General features: G+C 46.7%; 1 non-coding gene across 1 annotated transcript; it reads left to right on the top strand.

The window, feature by feature from the left end:
• Positions 1–21,661: 21,661 nt before the first annotated feature.
• On the top strand, positions 21,662–21,733 carry TRNAP-AGG (transfer RNA proline (anticodon AGG)). The gene has a single exon. It is a non-coding gene; the product is annotated as a tRNA-Pro (tRNA).
• The last annotated feature ends 1,881 nt before the right edge of the window (positions 21,734–23,614 follow it).

Here is a 23,614-nt window from a genome sequence, read left to right as displayed (position 1 = left end):
CTCAAAACCCCAAACCCCCACACCCCTCATTCCTCCACCCACTCATTGTTTGTCTCCCTCTATCTTGGCCTTCAACTGTGCTGTTGGTGTTCGCGAGGGGGGTTAACCCACAAGCTTAGGATCCCTAATTGTCCCTTGTTTACCAACCGATTACTCTGAAACCTGATATAGCCCTTCTTCTAGAATCTAGATGGTCCGCAGGTTCGCTCGGCCTTAGGTTTTTAGATTTCGTATCAGGGAGCTTCACATGGGGTCCCCAAAATCAGCAGAGGTCTGAACTACAACCTCAAGAGATGACTGTGAGCCCACACGGGGCTATTTATTATGATGTTGAGAGGCAACGTTCAGTGCTGGCAGGGTAGCCCATAGATATGCATGGCGCACTCATCTCTGAGCTGTCACATGGGTTTGAATCCTGACCGAGCTATATAAACTGACGTCCCACTGTTTTGCATGCAGGGTGATCCATCAATGTGTGTTTCATCACTGGGTTGGACGTTAAACGTGTTTCCCATCTGCCTCCTTTAGTTGGTGGACATTAAAGATATCCCACGGTGTCCTTTGTCAAGAGTAGGTGAGTTATCGCCGGCATCCTGAACAAACTGCAATTTCCTGCTTTAACCTATAGGGGGCACTGCATCCGTGGCTCAACCACCACGGCCACGACAGAGTTAGAGAGGGAAAAGGTCTTTTCATGGGGACCGATCGGCACCCTGACCATGACCGCGCTGCCCTGACGAATCCAGGCAACAGGGAAGAATGGGGAAGATTTGCCTCCCGACTTGTGTTGGGGTGGAGGGGGAGGGGCGGGGGGTACAACCGCCACGAAGAGGTGTCTCCGATAGTTGTTGTTGACGATGATCTAGTAGTAGTGTGACTTCTGGGGAAGAACATACCTAAATTGTAAAAATACACTACTCACAATAAGTTCGGGATATTGTGGGAGTGAGTTTATTTTTTTTATAGGGGTTAGAGTTATGGGATTGAAATCAAGAATGATGTGTTTTCACACTCATTAATAACCATAGAATTAGGACCAACAACTTTTTTCAACCTAATTAATACACAAAATCAACCACACCGAAGAACCTGCCAATATCCCTAACTTATTGTGAGTAGTGTATATTTAATTGACGTATAATACATCCCAACTTTCTTACTTGTGACTTGCTACCTTCGCCAGAGGAGAGGGTATTGCATTTGAGTCCGTTTGTTTGTTACTTGGGCCAAAAATATATATATATATTTTTTTGCGAGTATGTTGATCACTCCGGTGTGTGTGTGTGTGTGTGTGTGTGTGTGTGTGTGTGTGTGTGTGTGTGTGTGTGTGTGTGTGTGTGTGTGTGTGTGTGTGTGTGTGTGTGTGTGTGTGTGTGTGTGTGTGTCCGTCCGTCCGTCCCCATCCGCTCACTTATACTTGCCTACAGGTCACAATTTTAAACCGATCTTCACGAAACTTCACCAAATGCCAGGGTTCGTGGTCCGACAAAATCCTATATATTTTTGAGGTCAAAATGTCAACTTGCATTTGAGTGTTGGACATTTGAGTCCAACATAGGCTTTAATCTGAGGTCAAAGGTCAACCCTTTTTAAAAAAATTTCTAAAATCTTAAACTTCAATCCGATTGACTTGAAATTTGAATAGGATTTACATAGCTTAATGAATTCAACCACCAACTATTTTTGAGATCAGCATAGGCCAAAAGGTCAACATAGGCCAAAGGTTAACAACAATTTCAAATTTCTAAAATCCTCAATTTTCATCCGATTCACTTAAAATTTGAATGGGATTTACACATCAGCAAACTGAATTCAACCACCCACTATTTTTGAGATCAGCATAGGCCAAAAGGTCAACATAGGCCAAAGGTTAACCCCAATTTTAAATTTCTAAAATCCTCAATTTTCATCCGATTGACTTGAAATTTGAATGTGATTTTCATATCGGCTAACTGAATTCAACCACCAACAATTTTTGAGATCAGCGTAGGCCAAAACGTCAACCTTGGCCAAAGGTCATCCACTTTTTTTGAATTTCTAAAATCCTCAATTTTCATCCGATTGACTTGAAATTTGAATCGGATTAACATATCAGCCAACTGAATTGAACCACCAATTCTTTGTGAGGTCAAAAGGATGCTCTACTGAGTGCCATTCTGCTTTGTTATATTTTGCCAAGTGTCGCTCTATGAGTGATTTTTTCATTTGTCTGTTTGTCTGTCTGTTTGTCCACACAGAATAAATATGATTTTCTCTGCAACCGTTGGTCCGATTGACAGGAAATTTTCACCATTGGTGCACCTCCTCCTGTATAATTGTAAATGATAATTATGACGTCATAGGTCACGTGGTTCGGCCGCCATCTTGGAAAAATTGAAAAACGTTGCACCTCTATATCTCCAAAAGGGCTGAATAGAAAAAATTGAGACATGGCTCATTGTAAAGAACTCTCCATGGGGAATAATATATGTTAATGATGATGTCATAGGTCCCTCCATTATGACGTCATAATTCGACAAGTACAAAACTTCATCCGATCAAGATGAAATTTCTTGAGCATAATCTAGGAATAAATTAGTTTAGGGGGAAAAAATGATGACGTCATCAGTCACGTGGTTCGGCCGCCATATTTGTTTTAACACAAAAGCCTTAAAATCACTGAAAATACATCCTGGCGGGGGTTTGCAATCTCTGATTGCTCTTTTTCTTGTTTCTCATTTTATATTTTGCAGCCATCCATTAGTGTGGCGTCGCCATGATGGCTGAGAAAAGAAGAACAGATGAAAAACCTCTGAAATCGAAATTACTCCAAGCATCTAAAGGCAAACATAATAAGACTCCTGGTTTGACCTGCAAAATTCATTACCCTCACAATAAATCAGAAGGAAAACAAGGGCACTCACTATCTGAAGCAAGTTTTAAAGAAAACTCAGGAAACTGTTCAAATCAGACACTCAGGGCAACGAAAAACGAAGATTTGATGATATATTTGTTGCCAGGTGCCAGGAAGATATTGCTGTCATTTGCATGGTTTGTGCCACAGGTGGTGCTACAAAGACTTTACAAACATATCTCGGCTCCTAAAATGAAAGAGTCCATCAGGTGATGACGATGAACCCTGTTCCTCAAAAAGCGTACAATTACGTACCTCATTTATTACTTGCAGATGGATGTATCTTTTGTTCCAGAAATCGCATTACAAAGCATAGAAAGGAGCAAAAGCTTGTCAAATATCTCATAAAAACATCAGAACAGTCTATAACTAGAATTCAGTGGAGAGCATACCTCCACCTGGTTGGCCATATCACTCAATGGTGAAGAATCACTTAAAATTTTTACTATCCGGATCCGGATCCGAATCTTCTCCAAAATCGAATCGATTCTTCCTTGTCACACACGCAACCTGTCGAACAGGTTTCGTCCAAATCCGTCCATACCTTCTTGAGATATCCTGCTATGTATCATTTTGGCCCTATCTCCCAATGGTGAAGAATCACTTTAAATTTTAATAATTCTCATATCCGAATCCATATTCAGAACTTCACCAAAATTGAATCGATTAGTCCTTGTCACACATGCAACCTGTCCACCAATTTTCGTCCAAATCCGTCCATAACGTTTTGAGATATCCTGCTACGTATCGTTTTTGGCTCTATCGCCCAATGGTGAAGAATTACTTTTAAAATTATACCAGCCGAATCCGGATCCAGATCTTCACCAAAATTGAAGTGATTTGTCCTTGTCACATTCTCTCTCTGCCAAATTTCGTCCGAATCCGTCCACAAGTTTTGGAGATATCTTGTTCACAAACAAACAAACGGACAGACAGGGGTGAAAACATAACCTCCATCCACCTTTGGTGGCGGAGGTAATAAAATAGCCCCAAGTGGCCTGATGGTCATCTCTTCATTGTAGTTCAGACCTTTTCTCCTCCCTAGGAGTCCCCCCTGATCCCCTGCGAGCCCCCAATACGAAATCGAAAAAAATGTAAGACCAAGTGACCCTGCGGACCATCGGGTAGAAGAGCTGTATCCGGTTTCAGAGCAATCAGTTGGTGAACAAGGGACGGGCAGGGATCCGAAGTTTCAGGTGGTAACACACCCTGGGAGCCCCCATTATCCAAATCAAAAAATCGGAGCCTGAGCGATTGTGCGGGCTGCTGTCTTGTATTCATTTGTCAAGTTTCAGAATAATCAGCCGCGTGATAATGGAAGAGCAGCAAAAATAGCAAAAAGTTAACGGACGGACAGACAGACATCCAGACATCACAACCCATTTTCATAATGTCTTCTCTTTGAGAATCGAGATGGAATGACCGAAAAAGAGCCCCAGAGAAACAAAAGGATGAACACATTCTACTAAAAGTGCAGGATGTTGATTTGATAGCCAGGGAAGCACACTGTCATGCTTCTTGGCAGAAGGACTACACCAGTACTTGGGGGTCGTAAGTCCAATGAAGTCAGCAAAGTCACCGAAGAACAAAATGGCCACGAGGCCACTTTTGAGCATAAAACCAACAACGTGAAAGAAAGCATCATTGAAGGGTCAAATGTTGAGCGGATGTCAATGCTGATAGAACAGTTCATGCTTGGAAACAATCGGCAATTTAACATTGCAGACAACAAGACATATCAACTTAAATGCAAACCAGTGAAGCGGTTTGGCAACCGAACTTGAAGAGTGAGCTTGTCGATTCATCAAAACTGCCAATATCAGTCGTCATCATTTGAAATCACTGACTCAGTCCAAAAGATTGGAAGAGGCAGCTTTGGTCTTGCGCAGGGCAACTCAAAGTGCCGACAATTAATCCCAACAAGTGTCGTGGCCGCCATCCCCAGGCTTTCTGCTGAGTGATACTCGACCCCCACAATGCCAACAATAATTTTCATCACCCATTTGATTACTGGAAAGAAAATGCAAGATTCAGCAGGGAAACAACAAAGACTGGTGTCATCCTTTGCTCAAGATCTTTGCCAAGCTGTTACAAGAGGACAGGCAAACCTTCCTCCTGAACATTGTTGATGTAAACCTTCTTCCTGAACATTGTTGATGTAAACCTTCTTCCTGAACATTGAAAAATGTAAACCTTCTTCCTGAACATTGAAAGACGTAAACCTTCTTCCTGAACATTGAAAAATGTAAACCTTCTTCCTGAACACTGAAAGATGTAAACCTTCTTCCTGAACATTGAAAAATGTAAACCTTCTTCCTGAACACTGAAAGATGTAAACCTTCTTCCTGAACATTGAAAAATGTAAACCTTCTTCCTGAACACTGAAAGATGTAAACCTTCTTCCTGAACATTGAAAAATGTAAACCTTCTTCCTGAACATTGTTGATGTAAACCTTCATCCTGAACATTGAAAAATGTAAACCTTCTTCCTGAACATTGAAAAATGTAAACCTTCTTCCTGAACATTGAAAGACGTAAACCTTCTTCATGAACATTGAAAGATGTAAACCTGCATCCTGAACATTGAAAGACATAAACCTTCTTCCTGAACATTGAAAGATGTAAACCTTCTTCCTGAACATTCAAAGACATAAACCTTCTTCCTGAACATTGAAAAATGTAAACCTTCTTCCTGAACACTGAAAGATGTAAACCTTCATCCTGAACATTGAAAAATGTAAACCTTCTTCCTGAACATTGAAAGACGTAAACCTTCTTCCTGAACATTGAAAGATGTAAACCTTCTTCCTGAACATTCAAAGACGTAAACCTTCTTCCTGAACATTCAAAGACGTAAACCTTCTTCCTGAACATTGAAAGATGTAAACCTTCTTCCTGAACATTCAAAGACGTAAACCTTCTTCATGAACATTGAAAGATGTAAACCTTCTTCCTGAACATTCAAAGACGTAAACCTTCTTCCTGAACATTGAAAGACGTAAACCTTCTTCCTGAACATTGAAAGACGTAAACCTTCTTCCTGAACATTGAAAGATGTAAACCTTCTTCCTGAACATTGAAAGATGTAAACCTTCTTCCTGAACATTGAAAGATGTAAACCTTCTTCCTGAACATTGAAAGATGTAAACCTTCTTCCTGAACATTGAAAGATGTAAACCTTCTTACTGAACATTGAAAGATGTAAACCTTCTTCCTGGACATTGTTGATGTTGAAGGAGCAAGGCTCCTGCTTGAGACGGACGAAGTGACGGACAAGACACAAACTCGTCCGAGAAGATGTTTAATGTATAATCAACTCGGTAACTCTCCAAATCCGTTTATCAGGTTCGCATACATATAATCCAAGCCAAAAAGCACACGTCAGAACCAAAGCCACGCCTCTCAGGCGAGGCACGCTTTGGTGGTCATGTGACCGACAGGTGCAAGCAATTATAACCTCGGCGCCGCGGTTTGTCCGCCGGTTACGTCACCGGCTGGGGCAAGGAGATTATGTTGCTGGTCTTGAGCTTTGAGGGACCCATGGGTCGCTACACACGCCCCCCCAGAATCGACTAGGTCCAGGAAGGTCAACCTGAGGGGGGTCCGGATGACCCGACCGAAACGACCCCTGGCTGGTCACGGGGGGGGGGGGGGGGGGGGTCCGATGTGGTGGCGGGTGGCCGGGCGGGCGGTGCAGTGGACGGGGGGCGGCCGCGGTGGGAGAGCCAGCCGTGGTGGCTGGCCGACGTCCATGTGGGCCGGCTTGAGGCGGTCCACCGAAATCCGGTCCGCCCGGCCGCCGATGCTGACGACGAAGGACTTGTTGTCCCGTCGTAGGACCCGGAAGGGTCCGTCGTATGGTGGCCGGAGCGGCCCCCGGTGCATGTCGTGGTGCACAAAGACGTACTCCGCCGTGTGGAGTGCTGGGGGGACGTAGGATTGGGGGTTGCCGTGGCGGGACGAGGGCACCGGGGCGAAACATTGGGCGGCCTCCTGGAAGTCCGTGCGCTGGCGCGCGGGGGACCAGGGGCTGGTGGCGTTGGGCACGAACTCGCCCGGGACGTGGAGGGCCTGGCCGTACACCAGCTCGGCGGTGGACACCTGGAGGTCCTCCTTTGGAGCCGTGCGGAGGCCCAAAAGGACCCACGGGAGCCGGGTCGGCCCAGCCGTCGTCCTGGAGGCCGGCCATGAGTGCGGCCTTCATGGAGCGGTGGAACCGCTCGCACAACCCGTTGGCCTGGGGGTGGTAGGCCGTGGTGCGGTGCAGGGTAACGCCCAACGTGCGGGCGACCACGCCCCACAGTTCGGACGTGAACTGTGGGCCGTGGTCCGACGAGATGTCCGTCGGTGCGCCGAAACACGCGACCCAGGTGGCGATGAACGCCTGGGCCACGTCGGCGGTGGTGGTGGAGGCGAGGGGCACGGCCTCCGGCCACCTGGTGGTCCTGTCCACCATGGTAAGCAAGTGGGTGAACCCCTGCGATGGGGGAAGGGGACCCACCAGGTCTACGTGGACGTGGTCGAAACGTCGCTCGGGCACGGTGAAAGGAGCCAGCGGAGCCTGGGTGTGACGGTGGACCTTGGCCCGCTGGCAGGGTGTGCAGGCATTGGCCCAGTCGCGGACGTCCCATCGTAACCCGTGCCAGACGAAACGTGCCGACACCAGCCTCTGGGACGCCTTCCGGCCCGGGTGAGAGAGGCCGTGGAGCGAAGCAAAAATGCGATGCCGCCAGGTGACCGGCACAACGGGGCGAGGTCAGCCTTGGGAGACGTCACAAAGCAGGACCGTGTCCGCGAAGGGGACGTCAGCCAAGCGGAGGCCCGTGTCTGCCACCGGGAGCGCCTGCACTGTTCCGTTGGTGGCCTGGTCCGTCGCCATCAGGGCGAAATCGACGCTGAGGTGGACGGCGTTGGCGCCGGCTCGGGAAAGGCAGTCGGCCACGGCGTTGTCCTTTCCGGCGACATGCCGGATGTCCGTGGTGTATTCCGACACGGCGGAGAGGTGGCGCTGCTGGCGGGCCGACCACGGCTCCGTGACCTTGGCCATGGCGAAAATCAATGGCTTGTGGTCGACAAAGGCCGTGAACAGGCGGACCTCCAGGAGGTGGCGAAAATGGCGGACGGCCAGGTACAGCCCGAGGAGCTCGCGGTCGAAAGTGCTGTACTTCAACTCGTTGGGCAGGAGTTGCCGGCTGAAGAACGCGAGCGGCTGCCAGGCCCCATTTACCCATTGTTCATGAACCGCAACCACAGCGTAGTCGGAGGCATCCGTGGTGAGGGCGATGGGAGCATGGGGTACCGAGTGGGCCAGCAGGGTGGCGTTGGCGAGGGCCCGTTTTGCGCCGGTGAAAGCAGCGTCCATGTCCGTGGACCAGACGACGTCGCGCTTCGCCGGCTGGCCGCAGAGGGCGGTGTACAAGGGCCGCATGAGTTGCGCAGCTCGGGGCATGAAGCGGTGATAAAAGTTCACCATCCCGAGGAACTCCTGCAGCGCCTTGACGGAGCGGGAAAGCGGCGATGGCCTCGACTTTGGCCGGTAGCAGCACGGCGCCGTTCCGGGTGATGCGGTGGCCCAAAAGGTCGATCGTCGCCGCACCAAAGTGAGATTTGGCCAGGTTGACAATCAAGCCGTGCTCGCTGAGGCGGCCGAACAGCGTCCGGAGGTGGAGGAGGTGCTCGGCTCTGGACGTACTGGCGACGAGGATGTCGTCCAGGTGGGTAAAGAGGAACGGCAAGTCACGCAGCACGCCGTCCATCAGGCGCTGGAACGCCTGTGCCGCGTTTTTGAGGCCGAAGGGCATCCGGAGGAATTCGAAGAGGCCGAAGGGTGTAATAACGGCCGTCTTCGGGATGTCGGCCGGGCGGACGGGCACCTGGTGGTACCCCCGAATGAGGTCCACTTTTGAAAAAATGGTCCGCCTCGCTAACCGGGCGGAAAAATCCTGGATGTGCGGGACGGGGTACCTGTTGGGGGTAGTGGCGTCATTGAGGCGGCGGTAGTCGCCGCATGGCCGCCATCCGCCCCCCGGCTTCGGGACGATGTGCAGCAGCGAGGCCCATGCACTGTCGGAGCGCCGCACGATGCCGAGGCGCTCCAGCGCGGCGAACTCGGCCTTGGCGACGGCGAGTTTGGCTGGGTCGAGACGGCGAGCTCGGGCATACACCGGCGGGCCCGTAGTGGGAATATGATGCTCGATGCCATGACGCACCGCGACGGCCGAAAACGTCGGTCGCGTGAGGGCCGGGAACTCCGCGAGGAGACGCGCGAAGTCGTCTGCCAATGGGAGGACGCAGGAAAGCTCGGTGGGTGCGGAACGGCTCAAGGCGCACGCCAGCGAGCTGAAAGTTTCGGCGTTGACGAGACGCCGGCGTTTAACGTCGACCAGCAGCCCATGGGCGCAAAGGAAATCGGCACCGAGCAAAGCCATGGGGACATCCGCCGTCACGAACTCCCAGCGAAAGAGCTGGCTGCCGAAGCGGAGGGCGACGGTGCGTGGGCCGAAGGTGCGAATGGCGGAGCCGTTGGCTGCGATTAAGGAGGGGCCGCAAATGGCGGCCTGCCTGTCCTCCGCCGAAGCGGGAATGACGCTCAGCTGAGCGCCGGTGTCACAGAGAAAACGCCGGCCCGACGCTTGGTCCGCGATGAATAGCAGGCTTCCGGAACGGCCGGTGCTCATGGCTGGTAGTGAGCGCCGGCCCGACCGTTTCCCGACTTGCCGAACGTGCACGGGGGTCGACATGATCGGGCCCGCCGCCCGAACCCTGGCGTGGAAATAACACCAGGCCGGGTCTGGCAGGGGCTCCGGCGCCGACTCCGGCACCGACTGCGCCACGGGCGCCGGGCGGGCTCCCGGCAGCCACCCTGATGAGCTGGCTCGCCGCTCCGACGAGCTCGCTTGCCGAATGGATCTTGTCGGCCTCCCTGGCGAGGTCGCGGGGGTTCGCGATGGTCGTGCTTGCCAGGGCGACCCGTACCTGGGCCGGGAGCTGGCGGAAAAAAAGCTCTCGGAAAAGGAAATCCGAGGGGTGCTCGTCGAGCAACGCGAGCATGTAGTCCATACGTTCGGACGGGCGCATATCGCCGAGCTCAGGAAGGTCGAGCAGGCGTCGTGCGCGTTCAGCCGGGGAGAGGGTGAAAGCGCCCAGAAGAAGTGCCTTGATGGCGTCGTACTTGCCGTCAGCGGGCGGGCTCTGGAGGAGGCTCAGGCAGTGGGCGGCGGTCACGGAGCCGAGCGCGGCGACCACGTAATGGTATTTAGTGGTGTCCTCCGTAATGCCACGCAGGGCGAACTGGGAGTCCGCCTGAGCGAACCAGACGGCGGCATGTGCTTCCCAGAAAGTGGGCAATTTGAGGGACACCGCCGTGTCCATCGCGTGTCGTAAACTCGGGGTCACCAGTGAAGGAGCAAGGCTCATGCTTGAGACGGACGAAGTGACGGACAAGCCACAAACTCGTCCAAGAAGATGTTTAATGTATAATCAACTCGGGAACTCTCCAAACCCGTTTATCAGGTTCGCATACATATAATCCAAGCCAAAAAGCATACGTCAGAACCAAAGCCACACCTCTCAGGCGAGGCACGCTTTGGTGGTCATGTGACCGACAGGTGCAAGCAATTATAACCTCGGCGCCGCGGTTTGTCCGCCGGTTACGTCACCGGCTGGGGCAAGGAGATTATGTTGCTGGTCTCGAGCTTTGGGGGACTCATGGGTCGCTACAATGTAAACCTTCTTCCTGGACATTGTTGATGTAAACCTTCTTCATGGACATTGTTGATGTAAACCTTCTTCATGGACATTGAAAGATGTAAACCTTCTTCATGGACATTGTTGATGTAAACCTTCTTCCTGGACATTGTTGGTGTGTTCCCAGCAAACAATTTTGCATTGTCGCAATGTTGTAAAAACCTTAAACTTTCCATGGAAATTCCACGCACTGCTTTCGTATTTCCTCTCCTGTCGTCGTCAATGTTTGGCTCCAAATAGGTTTCTCTCATCTCGTCTTTCTGTTCTGGCTGGAGTTCCTCACGGCAGTGTTCTGGGCCCTGTACTTTTTCTGGTCTTCATTAATGAGCTCTCCGACTCTAGAAAATCCTCTCTATGTTTTTGCTGATAATTCTACCCCTGCTGCTCGAGATATCTCATTCCTCAGATTGGCAGGCAACAGCATCTTCACTCTCTACAGATCTGGATAAAATCATAAACTGGTCAAACAAGTGGAACATGTCTTTCAATCCTAACAAATCTCACACTCTCTCTATGTCTCTCTCAAAAGACCGACTTGACAACCCTCCCATCTACTTTCTGAATAATCTTCTCCAAGAAGTTCTGTCACTCAAGCTTTTGGGTCTCACTATCTGCCATGATCTTTCCTGGGAAAACCACATTTCAAATCTGGCCTCCAAAGCCAGCCACCGACTGGGCATCCTCCGTCGTGCGAAGTCCTTCCTTGGCACACCTGACCTCCTCACCACATACAAGGCTTTCATCCGCAGCTCAATGGAATACTGCTCTCCCCCCTGGGCTGGTGCTCCTGCCTCACACCGGGCGGCCTCACGCTGTTGAAACCAAAGCTTTCAGAATCATTGGAATCTCCCGCGATGAAGCTAACTCCGAGGGCTTTTCACGTACTCACCACAGGCAGGTTGGTGGTCTTTCTGTCTTCTATCGACTCCTCTCCGGCCTTGCTCCCCCAGCTCTGTCTGTGCTCTGTCCCCCCAATATTCCTGCAGGATGCACAAGATCTACCAGCAACCCTCTTCTGGTGAAACTGCCAAAATCACGACTCTCTGCTCACCTTCAGTCTTTCATCACGCTTTTTTCACACCTCTGGAACAAACTCCCACACACTCTTCAGACCCACTCTTCAAGTGAGGTTGCTTCAAACCCCCCATCCAAGCCCTCGATATTTTCTACCCACGGTAATCCAACCTAAATCCACCTCCTTCAAATTCCGATTTCTTTCCTGAAATCCCCTGTGGTGTCCATTTTGTTTATCCCATGTACCCCGCCCAGCCCCCTCCCTTCCACAGATCTCCCGATGTCCCTGTTCTCCACTTTTGTGCTTCCTTCTCTCTCCCCCTCTTGTCTCCTGCTCCCTTTATTATATGTTCTATGTGTTAGCTCTCACACGAGCCTCGACTTTGTATCCCCAAAACAGGTGGTAAAAACTTTGTGTGTTTGCTGCGTTGCTGTGATTGATTATTTTGAACTAAATGAGAGCTTCTCTTTTTCTGTTGCTCAAAGTCCCTTAAATTAGCAATTGTTTTCCATTTCATTTATTTCAAGCGACATACAATACATTTCATCATATATGAATATCCATTTTTCTTCAAACATTTTTACCTGAACTCAATAAATTGGTGTATTTTTTTAATTTATAAATATCATGTGAACCTAAGACATGAACCAATTGCTCAACCCCGATTTCAACAATTTTTGTATGGGGTAACACCGAGAATCAGTTGACGATTTGTATCTGACTGACAGGCCGGAGCGGGATGAGATCTGAACCAAAATACTGGACCAGAACCCATCACCCAACCAATCGTCAACCGCGATTCCTCAAACAACGTCCACAACTTTAGGCAATATCGTGCTGTTATCGTTTTTGTTGCGAATTCTCAATGGTCAAAAACTACTTTAAAATATTTCTCAAAAATCACCAAAATAATAAATATGTCGTATCCAGATCTGGACTCGAATTAATTCTTCCTTGTCACAGAGCCAAACTGTCCACCAAGTTTATTCTGAATCCATCCACAACTCTTTCAGATATGGTGCTACACTGCATCGTTTACTGAATCGTTTTTAGCCCTCTCTCTCAATTGTGAAGAATCATTCAGAAAATTATAGTATTCGGATCTGGATCTCACCAAAATATATTCAATTCGTCCTTGTCATTCTCCCCACCTGTCCACCAAATTTCATCTCAATCGATCAACAACTTTGTGAGATTATTCTGGGGCCAAAACCTCAATGACCTTCAGTGGCAGAAGTAAACCTATTTATTGGTTCGTTGATCTTGGCCCCATGGCAGGTGCATGAAAACTTGCTTTCATATCCAGGATGACCCCTTTCCAAGAAACTTTCAAAATTTCTGGTTGTTGGAGAGCTTGAAAAGCAGTGGAATGACCTGAAGGGAAATTGTATTCGGTTGAGGCAGAACTTTTCAGTGAATTGTTGGGCTTTTCCAAAAGCAAAAACTTTTTATCCAAAGTCTCGGCTTGTGGGAGAGCGAAAAACAGAACAGAACAGAACCTAATAAACCAACAATGTATTGGCTCGTTGGTCGAGAGTTATGATTCTTGCTTTGGGTGTGTGAGGTGTCGAGAGGTCCTGGGTCCAAATCCCGCACAATCCCTTATAATTAATCTTTGAAACTTTCTTTGTTTGCTTGTTGGAGTGCTTGAGAAGCAGTGGAAGGATCTGAGGGTGACTTCTGTTGTGTTTGAGGTCGTCGTGTTTAGATGATTGACCGGGCTTTTGCAAAAGCAAAAACTCTTTGTCCAAATTTCATGCTTCTGGAAGAGTTCAAACAGAGAAGAGAACAGAGCCGAAAACCATCAATAAGGTTGGTTCGTTGGTCTCGGGGTATGATTCTCACTTCGGTTGTGAGATGTCCCGGGTTCAAATCCCACACGAGCCCTTTGATACCAAACTTCTATGCTTTCATGATTTCATGGAGACCTGCCAAAGCATTGGAATGATCTGAAGGGAAATTGTATAAGGTTGAGGCAGAAGTGTTCAGTGAATTGCTGGGCTTTAGCAAAAGCAAATACTTTTTATCCAAAGTCTCGGCTTGTGGGAGAGCGAAAACACAGAACAGAACAGACACCAATAAAGCAACAACGTATTGGCTCGTTGGTCGAGAGGTATGTTTTTTGCTTTGGGTGTGATCGGTCCTGGGTTAAAATCCCAGATGAACCCGAATGATTTATCTTTGAAACTTTGCTTGTTGAAGGGTTTGAGAATCAGTGGAAGGATCTGAGGATGCGTTATGTTGAATTTGAGGTCGTTTGTTTTGTTCATTGATGGGTTTTTGGAAAAGGAAAACTCTTTATGCAAGGCCTCGGAGCGTGGAAGTCCTACAACACAGAACAGAACAGACCCTAATAAAGCAACAATGTATTGGCTCGTTGGTCAAGAGTTATGATTCTTGCTTTGGGTGTGAGAGGTCGTGGCTTCATCATCCTGGATGAGTCCTCAAAATTAATCTTTTGAACTTCCTTTCTTAGTTTGTTGGAGAGCTTGAGAAGCAGTGGAAGGATCTAAGGGTGACTTCTGTTGTGTTTGATGTCGTCGTGTTTCGATCATTGATGGGCTTTTGCAAAAGCATAAACTCTTTGTCCAAATTTCATGCTCCTGAAAGAGCTCAAACACAGAAGAGAACAGAGCCTAACACCAACACCAAGGTTGGGTCGTTGGTCTAGAGGTATGATTCTTGCTTAGAGTGCGAGAGGTCCTGGGTTTAAATCTTGAACGAGGCCCTTGATCGAACTTTTATACCTTCTTGATTTCATGGAGACCTGCCAAAGCATCCATCTTGGTTTCGTGGAGACCTGCCAAAGCATTGGAATGATCTGAAGGGAACTTGTATTCGGTTGAGGCAGCAGTGTTCAGTGAATTGCTGGGCATTTGCAAAAGCAAAAACTTTTTGTCCCAAGTCTCAGCTTGTGGGCGAAGTGCAACACAGAACAGAAAAGACCCAAATAAACCAACAACGTATTGGCTCATTGGTCGAGACTGGAGTTATGATTCTTGCTTTGGGTGCATGAGGTGTCGAGAGGACCTGGGTCCATAATCCCGGACAATGCCTCATAATTAATGTTTGAAACTTTGTTTGTTTGTTGGAGAGCTAGAGAAGCAGTGGAAGGATCTGAGGGTGAATCATGGTGGATTGAGGGAGTCGAGTTCAGTGTATTGATGGGCTGTTGCAAAACCAAAAACTCTTTGTCCAAATTTCATGCTGCTGGAAGAGCTCTAACACAGAAGAGAACAGAGCCTAACACCATCAACTAGGTTGGTTCGTTGGTCTCGAGGTATAGTTCTTGCTTGGGGAGTGAGAGGTCTTGGGTTCAAATCCTGCATGAGCCCCTTGGTTCAAGTTTTATACTTTCTTGATTTCGTGGAGACCTTCCAAAACGTTGGATTGATCTGAAGGGATATTGCATTAGGTTGAGGCAGAAGTGTTCAGTGAATTGCTGGGCTTTTGCAAAAGCAAAAACTTTTTATCCAAAGTCTCGCCTTCTTGGAGAGCGATAACACAGAACAGAACAGACACCAATAAACCAACAACGTTTTTTTTTTTTTTTTTTTTTTTTTTGTATACAAGATCGAGGGCAGTCTTATTGCAGTCTTAACTTAGGACCCCAGACAAACATACACACTCACACGAGGATTGTAGCTGGTGGATGGTCAGGTACAGGGTCCGGTGATGGGGTCCAGGCTCCAGGTGAGGCTCCAGTCCAGCGGCGAAACCCGGCAGGCAGCTCCGCGTATCTTGGAACGCGACCGGACCTTATATATAGCGGGGGGAAAGCTGGTGTCCTTCGTACGTAATATTTGTACGGTCGTGCTAAACGCACCCGTTGGTCGAGAGTTATGATTCTTGCTTAGGGTGCGTGAGGTGTCGAGAGGTCCTGGGTCCAAATCATGGACAATCTCTCATAATTACTTTGAAACTTTCTTTGTTTGTTTGTTGGACTGCTTGAGAAGCAGTGGAAGGATCTGAGGGTGAATCGTGGTGGTTTGAGGAAGTCGAGTTCAGTGTATTGATGGGCTGTTGCAAAACCAAAAACTCTTTGTCCAAATTTCATGCTGCTGGAAGAGTTCCAACACAGAAGAGAACAGAGCCTAACACTTTCAATAAGGTTGTTTCTTAGGTCTAGAGGTATGATTTTCGCTTTGGGTGTGAGATGTCCCAGGTTCAAATCCCAACAAATAGCCCCTTGATGAAACTTCCATACCTTCTTGATTTCACAGAGACCTTCCAAAGCATTGGAATGATCTGAAGGGAAATTCGCATGAGGTTGAAGCACAGTGTTCAGTGAATTGCTGGGCTTTTGCAAAAGCAAAATCTTTTTATCCAAAGTCTTGGCTTGTGGGAGAGCTACAGCACAGAACAGAACAGACACAAATAAACCTTCAACGTGTTGGCTCGTTGGTCTCGAGGTATGTTTTTTGCTTTGGGTGTGATCGGTCCTGGGATAAAATTCCAGATGAGCCCTGGTGATTCATCTTTTAAACCTTGTTTGTTGAAGGATCTGAGGATGCATTATGTTGAATTTGAAATAGTTTGTTTCGTTCATTGATGGGTTTTTGGAAAAGGAAAACTCTTAATGCAAGGCCTCGGTGCGTGGAAGACCGAGAACACAGAACAGAACAGATCCCAATAAACCAAGAATGTATTCGCTCGTTGGACCAGAGTTATCATTCTTCCTTTGGGTGTGAGAGGTCCCGTCCTCATCATCCTGGGTGAGTCCTCAAAATTAATCTTTTGAACTTCCTTTGTTTGTTTGTTGGAGAGCTTGAAAAGCAGTGGACGAATCTGAGGGTGACTTCTGTTGTGTTTGAGGTCGTCGTGTTCAGATCAGTGATGGGCTTTTGTAAAAGCAAAAACTCTTTGTCCAAATGTCATGCTCCTGAAACAGCTCAAGCACAGAAGAGAACAGAGCCTAACACCGACAATAAGGTTGGTTCATTGGTCTGGATGACAGAGGTATGATTCTAGCTTCGGGTGCGAGAGGTCCTGGGTTAAAATCCCAGACGAGCCCTGATGATTCATCTTTGAAACTTTGTTTGTTGAAGGGTGTGATAATTATCAGTGGAAGGATCTGAGGATGCGTTATGTTGAATTTGAGGTCGTTTGTTTCGTTCATTGATGGGTTTTTGGAAAAGGCAAACTCTTTCTGCAAGGCCTCGGAGCGTGGAAGACCAACAACACAGAACAGAACAGACCCTAATAAACCAACAATGTATTGGCTCGTTGGTCCAGAGATATGATTCTTGCTTTGGGTCTGAGAGGTCGTGGCTTCATCATCCTGGATGAGTCCTCAAAATTATTCTTTTGAACTTCCTTTCTTTGTTTGTTGGAGAGCTTGAGAAGCAGTGGACGGATCTGAGGGTGACTTCTGTTGTGTTTGAGGTCGTCGTGTTTCGATCATTGATGGGCTTTTGCCAAAGCATAAACTCTGTGTCCAAATTTCATGCTTCTGGAAGAGTTCAAACACAGAAGAGAACAGAGCCCAACACCTACAATAAGGTTGGTTTGTTGGTCTAGAGGTATGATTCTTGCTTTAGGTGCGAGAGGTCCTGTGTTCATAATCCCAGATGAACCCTTGATTCAAACTTTTATACCTTCTTGATTTCATGGAGACCTTCCAAAGCATTGGAATGATCTGAAGGGAAATTGCATGAGGTTGAGGCACAGTGTTCAGTGAATTGCTGGGCTTTTGCGAAAGCAAAAACTTTTTATCCAAAGTCTCAGCTTGTGGGAGAGCTACAACCCAGAACAGAACAGACCCTAATAAACCAACAACGTATTGGCTCGTTGGTCTAGAGATATATTTTTACTTCGGGTGTGATAGGTCCTGGGTTAAAATCCCATAGGTGCCCTGATGATTCGTCTTTTAAACATTGTTTGTTGGAGGGTTTGAGGATCAGTGGAATGATCTGAGGATGCGTTATGTTGAATTTGAAGTAGTTTGTTTCGTTCATTGATGGGTTTTTGGAAAAGAAAAACTCTTTATGCAAGAGGCCTCGGAGCGTGGAAGACCTACAACACAGAACAGAACAGACCCTAATAAACCAGCAATGTATTGGCTCGTTGGTCCAGAGTTATGATTCTTCCTTTGGGTGTGAGAGATCGCGGCCTCATCATCCTGCACGAGTCCTCAAAATTAATCTTTTATACTTCTTTGTTTGTTTGTTGGAGAGCTTGAGAAGCAATGGAAGGATTTGAGGGTGACTTCTGTTGTGTTTGAGTTCATCGAGTTTTGATCATTGATGGGCTTTTGCAAAAGCAAAGACTCTTTGTCCAAATTTCATGCTCCTGAAACAGCTCAAACACAGAAGAGAACAGAGCCTAACACCTACAATAAGGTTGGTTCGTTTGTCTCGACTCCAGAGGTATGATTTTCGCTTTGGGTGTGAGAGGTTCTGGGTTCAAATCCTGGACGAGCCCCTTGATCAAAGTTCTGTACCCTCTTGATTTCATGGAGACCTTCCAAAGCATTGGATTGATCTGAAGGGAAATTGCATTAGGTTGAGGCAGCAGTGTTCAGTGAATATCTGGGCTTTTGCAAAAGCAAAAACTTTTTGTCCAAAGTCTCAGCTTGTGGGAGAAGTATCACACAGAACAGAACAGACCCAAATAAACCAACAATGTATTGGCTCATTGGTCTGGAGTTGTGATTCTTGCTTTGGGTGCATGAGGTATCGAGAGGTCCTGGGTCCAAATCCCGGACAATGCCTCATAAATTAATGTTTGAAACTTTCTTTGTTTGTTGGAGAGCTTGAGAAGCAGTGGAAGGATCTGAGGGTGAATCGTGGTGGTTTGAGGAAGTCGAGTTCAGTGTATTGATGGGCTGTTGCAAAATCAAAAACTCTATGTCCAAATTTCATGCTGCTGGAACAGCTCTCACACAGAAGAGAACAGTGCCTAACACCAATCACTCGGTTGGTTCGTTTGTCTGGAGGTATGGTTCTCATTTCGGGGCTGAGGGGTCCCTGCTTTATTATCCTGGTTGAGTCCTCATAATTAATCCTTTAAATTTCCTTTCTTTGTTTGTTGGAGAGCTTGACAAGAAGTGGAAGGATCTGACGGTGACTTCTGTTGAGTTTGAGGTCGTCGTGTTTCGATCATTGATGTGCTTTTGCAAAAGCAAAACCATTTTGTACAAATTTCATGCTTCTGGAAGAGTTCAATCACAGAAGAGAACAGAGCCTAACACCTACAGTAAGGTTGGTTTGTTGGTCTGGAGGTATGATTCTTGCTTAGGGTGTGAGAGGTCCCGGGTTTAAATCCCAGATAAGCCATTTGATCAAAGTTTTATACCTTCTTGATTTCATGGAGACCTGCCAAAGCATGGGAATGATCTGAAGAGAAATTGTATTAGGTTGAGGCTGAAGTTTTCAGTGAATTGTTGGGCTTTTGCAAAAGCAAAAACTCTTTGTCCAAAGTCTCGGCTTGTGGGAGAGCTGCAGCACAGAACAGAACAGACCCTAATAAACCAACAAAGTGTTGGCTCGTTGGTCTCGGGGTATGTTTTTTGCTTTGTGTGTGATCGGTCCTGGATTGAAATTCCAGATGAGCCCTGGTGATTCATCTTTTAAACTTGTTTGTTGGAGGGTTTGAGAATCAGTGGAAGGATCTGAGGATGCGTTATGTTGAATTTTAAGTCTTGTTTCGTTCATTGATGGGTTTTTCGAAAAGGAAAACTCTTTGTCCAAGGCCTCGGTGCGTGGAAGACCCAGAACACAGAACAGAACAGACCCAAATAAACCAAGAATGTATTGGCTCGTTGGTCCAGAGTTATGATTCTTGCTTTGGGTGTGAGAGGACCTGGCCTCATCATCCTGGATGAGTCCTCAAAATTAATATTTTAAACTTCCTTTCTTTGTTTGTTGGAGAGCTTGAGAAGCAGTGGAAGGATCTGAGGTTGAATCATGGTGGTTTGAGGCAGTCAAGTTCAGTGTATTGATGGGCTGCTGCAAAGCCAAAAACTCTTGGTCCTATTTTGATGGTCCTGGAAAAGTTATAACACAGAAGAGAACAGAGCCTAACAGCAACAACAAGGATGGTTCATTGGTCTGGAGGTATGATTCTAGCTTCAGGTGCGAGAGGTCCTGGTTTAAAATCCCAGACGAGCCCTGATGATTCATCTTTGAAACGTTGTTTGTTGGAGGGTTTGAGATCAGTGGAAGGATCTGAGGCTGCGTTATGTTGAATTTGAGGTAGTTTGCTTCTTTCATTGATGGGTTTTTGGAAAAGGAAAACTCTTTATGCAAGGCCCCGGAGCGTGGAAGACCGACAACAGAACAGAACAGATCCTAATAAACCAACAATGTATTGGCTCGTTGGACCAGGGTTATGATTCTTGCTTTGTGTGGAGAGGTTCCGGCCCCATCATCCTGGATGAGTCCTCAAAATTAATCTTTTGAACTTCCTTTGTTTGTTTGTTGGAGAGCTTGAGAAGCAGTGGAAGGATTTGAAGGTGACATCTGTTGTGTTTGAGGTCGTCGTGTTTTGATCATTGATGGGCTTTTGCAAAAGCATAAACTCTTTGTCCAAATTTCATGCTCCTGAAAGAGCTGTGACACAGAAGAGAACAGAGCCTAACACATACAATAAGGTTGGTTCGTTGGTCTAGAGGTATGATTCTTGCTTACGGTGTGAGAGGTCCTCGGTTCAAATCACCAACACAAGCCCCTTGAATGAAGTTTTATACATTCTTGATTTCGTGGAGACCTGCCAAAGCCTTGGAATGATCTGAAGGGAAATTGTATTCGGTTGAGGCAGAAGTGTTCAGTGAATTGTTGGGCTTTTGCAAAAGCAAAAACTTTTTATCCAAAGTCTCGGCTTGTGGGAGAGCTATAACACAGAACAGAACAGACACCAATAAACCAACAACGTATTGGCTCGTTGGTCGAGAGTTATGATTCTTGCTTTGGCTGCGTGAGGTGTCAAGAGGTCCTGGTTTAACATCCCGGACAATCCCTCAAAATTAATCTTTGAAACTTTCTTTGTTTGTTTGTTGGAGAGCTTGAGAAGCAGTGGGAGGATCTGAGGGTGAATCGTGGTGGTTTGAGGAAGTCGAGTTCAGTGTATTGCCCGGCTGTTGCAAAACCAAATACTCTTTGTCCAAATTTCATGCTTCTGGAAGAGTTCAAACACAGAAGAGAACAGAGCCCAACACCTACAATAAGGTTGGTTCGTTGGTCTAGAGATATGGTTCTTGCTTCAGGTGCAAGCAGTACTGGTGTTCAAATCCTGGATGAGCCCTTGGATCAAACTTTTATACCTTCTTGATTTAATGGAGACCCTCCAAAGCATTGGAATGATCTGATGGGAAATTGCATGAGGTTGAGGCACAATGTTCAGTGAATTGCTGGGCTTTTGCGAAAGCAAAATCTTTTAATCCAAAGTCTCGGCTTGTGGGAGAGCGATAGCACAGAACAGAACAGACCCAAATATACCTTCAACGTGTTGGCTCGTTGTTCTCGAGGTATGTTTTTTGCTTTTGGGTGTGATAGGCCCTGGGTTAAAATTCCAGACAAGCCCTGGTGATTCATCTTTTAAACTTTGTTTGTTGGAGGGTTTGAGAATCAGTGGAAGGATCTGAAGATGCGTTTTGTTGAATTTGAAGTAGTTTGTTTCGTTCATTGATGGGTTTTTGGAAAATGAAAACTCTTAATGCAAGGCGTCGGTGCTTGGAAGACCTAGAACACAGAAAAGAACAGACCGTAATAAACCAAGAATGGATTGGCTCGTTGGTCCAGAGTTATGATTCTTCCTTTGGGTGTGAGAGGTCCCGGCCTCATCATCCTGGATGAGTCCTCAAAATTAATCTTTTAAACTTCCATTGTTTGTTTGTTGGAGAGCTTGAGAAGCAGTGGAAGAATCCGAGGGTGCTTCTGTTGTGTTTGAGGTCATTGTGTTCAGATCATTCATGGGCTTTTGCAAAAGCAAAAACTCTTTGTCCAAATTTCATGCTCCTGAAACAGTTCAAACATAGAAGAGAACAGTCTACCACCTACAATAAGGTTGGTTCGTTGGTCTGGTGGTATGATTTTCGCCTAGGGTGCGAGAGGTCCTGGGTTCAAATCCCGGACGAGCCCTTTGATTGAACTTCTATACCTTCTTGATTTCGTGGAGGCCTGCCAAAGCCTTGGAATGATCTGAAGGGAAATTGCATTTGGTTGAGGCAGAAGTGTTCAGTGAATTTTTGGGCTTTTGCAAAAGCAAAAACTTTTTATCCAAAGTCTTGGCTTGTGGGAGAGCTATAACACAGAACAGAACAGACCCTAATAAACCAACAACGTATTGGCTCGTTGGTCTCGATGTATGTTTTTTGCTTCGGGTGTGATCGGTCCTGGGTTAAAATTCCAGACGAGCCCTGATGATTCGTCTTTTAAACATTGTTTGTTGGAGGGTTTGAGAATCAGTGGAAGGATCTGAGGATGCGTTATGTTGAATTTTAAGGAGTTTGTTTCGTTCATTGATGGGTTTTTGGAAAAGGAAAACTCTTTGTCCAAGGCCACGGTGCGTGGAAGACCAAGAACAAAGAACAGAACAGACCGAAATAAACCAAGAATGTATTGGCTCGTTGGTCCAGAGTTATGATTCTTGCTTTGGGTGTGAGAGGTCCCGGCCTCATCATCCTGGATGAGTCCTCAAAACTAATATTTTAAACTTCCTTTCTTTGTTTGTTGGAGAGCTTGAGAAGCAGTAGAAGAATCTGAGCGTGACTTCTGTTGTGTTTGAGGTCATCGTGTTCGGACATTGATGGGCTTTTGCAAAAGCAAAAACTCTTTGTCCAAAGTCTCGGCTTGTGGGAGAGCTATAACACAGAACAGAACAGACCCTAATAAACCAACAACGTATTGGCTCGTTGGTCGAGAGGTATGTTTTTTGCTTCGGGTGTGATAGGTCTTGAGTTAAAATCCCAGAGTTGCCCTGATGATTCGTTTTTTAAACAATTTTTGTTGGAGGGTTTGAATATCAGTGGAAGGATCTGAGGATGCGTTATGTTGAATTTGAGGTAGTTTGTTTCGTTCATTGATGGGTTTTTGGAAAAGGAAAACTCTTTATGCAAGGACTCGTAGCGTGGAAGACCTACAACACAGAACAGAACAGACCCTAATAAACCATCAATGTATTGACTCGTTGGTCCAGAGTTATGATTCTTCCTTTGGGTGTGAGAGATCGCGGCCTCATTATCCTGGATGAGTCCTCATAAATCATCTTTTGTACTTCTTTCTTTGTTTGTTGTAGAGCTTGAGAAGCAGTGGAAGGATCTGAGGGTGACTTCTGTTGTGTTTGAGGTCAGCGTGTTTCGATGATTGACCTGCTTTTGCAAAAGCAAAAACTCTTTATCCAAAGTCTCGGCTTGTGGGAGAGCTATAACACAGAACAGAACAGACCCTAATAAACCGAAACGTATTGGCTCGTTGGTCTAGAGGTATGTTTTTGCTTTGGGTGTGATCGGTCCTGGGTTAAAATCCCAGAGGTGCCCTGATGATTCGTCTTTTAAACATTGTTTGTTGGAGGGTTTGAGAATCCGTGGAAGGATCTGAGGATGCGTTATGTTGAATTTGGGGTAGTTTGTTTCGTTCATTGATGGGTTTTTGGAAAAGGAAAACTCTTTATGCAAGGCCTCGTAGCGTGGAAGACCTACAACACAGAACAGAACAGACCCTAATAAACCAACAATGTATTGGCTCGTTGGTCCAGAGTTATGATTCTTCCTTTGGGTGTGAGAGATCGCGGCCTCATCATCCTGGATGAGTCCTCAAAACTAATCTTTTATACTTCTTTGTTTGTTTGTTGGAGAGCTTGAGAAGCAGTGGAAGGATCTGAGGGTGACTTATGTTGTGTTTGAGGTCAGCGTGTTTCGATGATTGACCGGCTTTTGCAAAAGCAAAAACTCTTTGTCCAAATTTCATGCTCCCGAAACAGCTCAAACACAGAAGAAACAGAGTTTCAAAACTACAATACAA

The sequence above is a fragment of the Myxine glutinosa genome, chromosome 1 (assembly GCF_964187855.1).
Source record: "Myxine glutinosa chromosome 1, kmMyxGlut1.1, whole genome shotgun sequence".
Taxonomy (NCBI): domain Eukaryota; kingdom Metazoa; phylum Chordata; class Myxini; order Myxiniformes; family Myxinidae; genus Myxine; species Myxine glutinosa.
The sequence above is the reverse complement of the archived record's forward strand: the minus strand, read 5'-3'. Positions and strand labels throughout refer to the sequence as shown.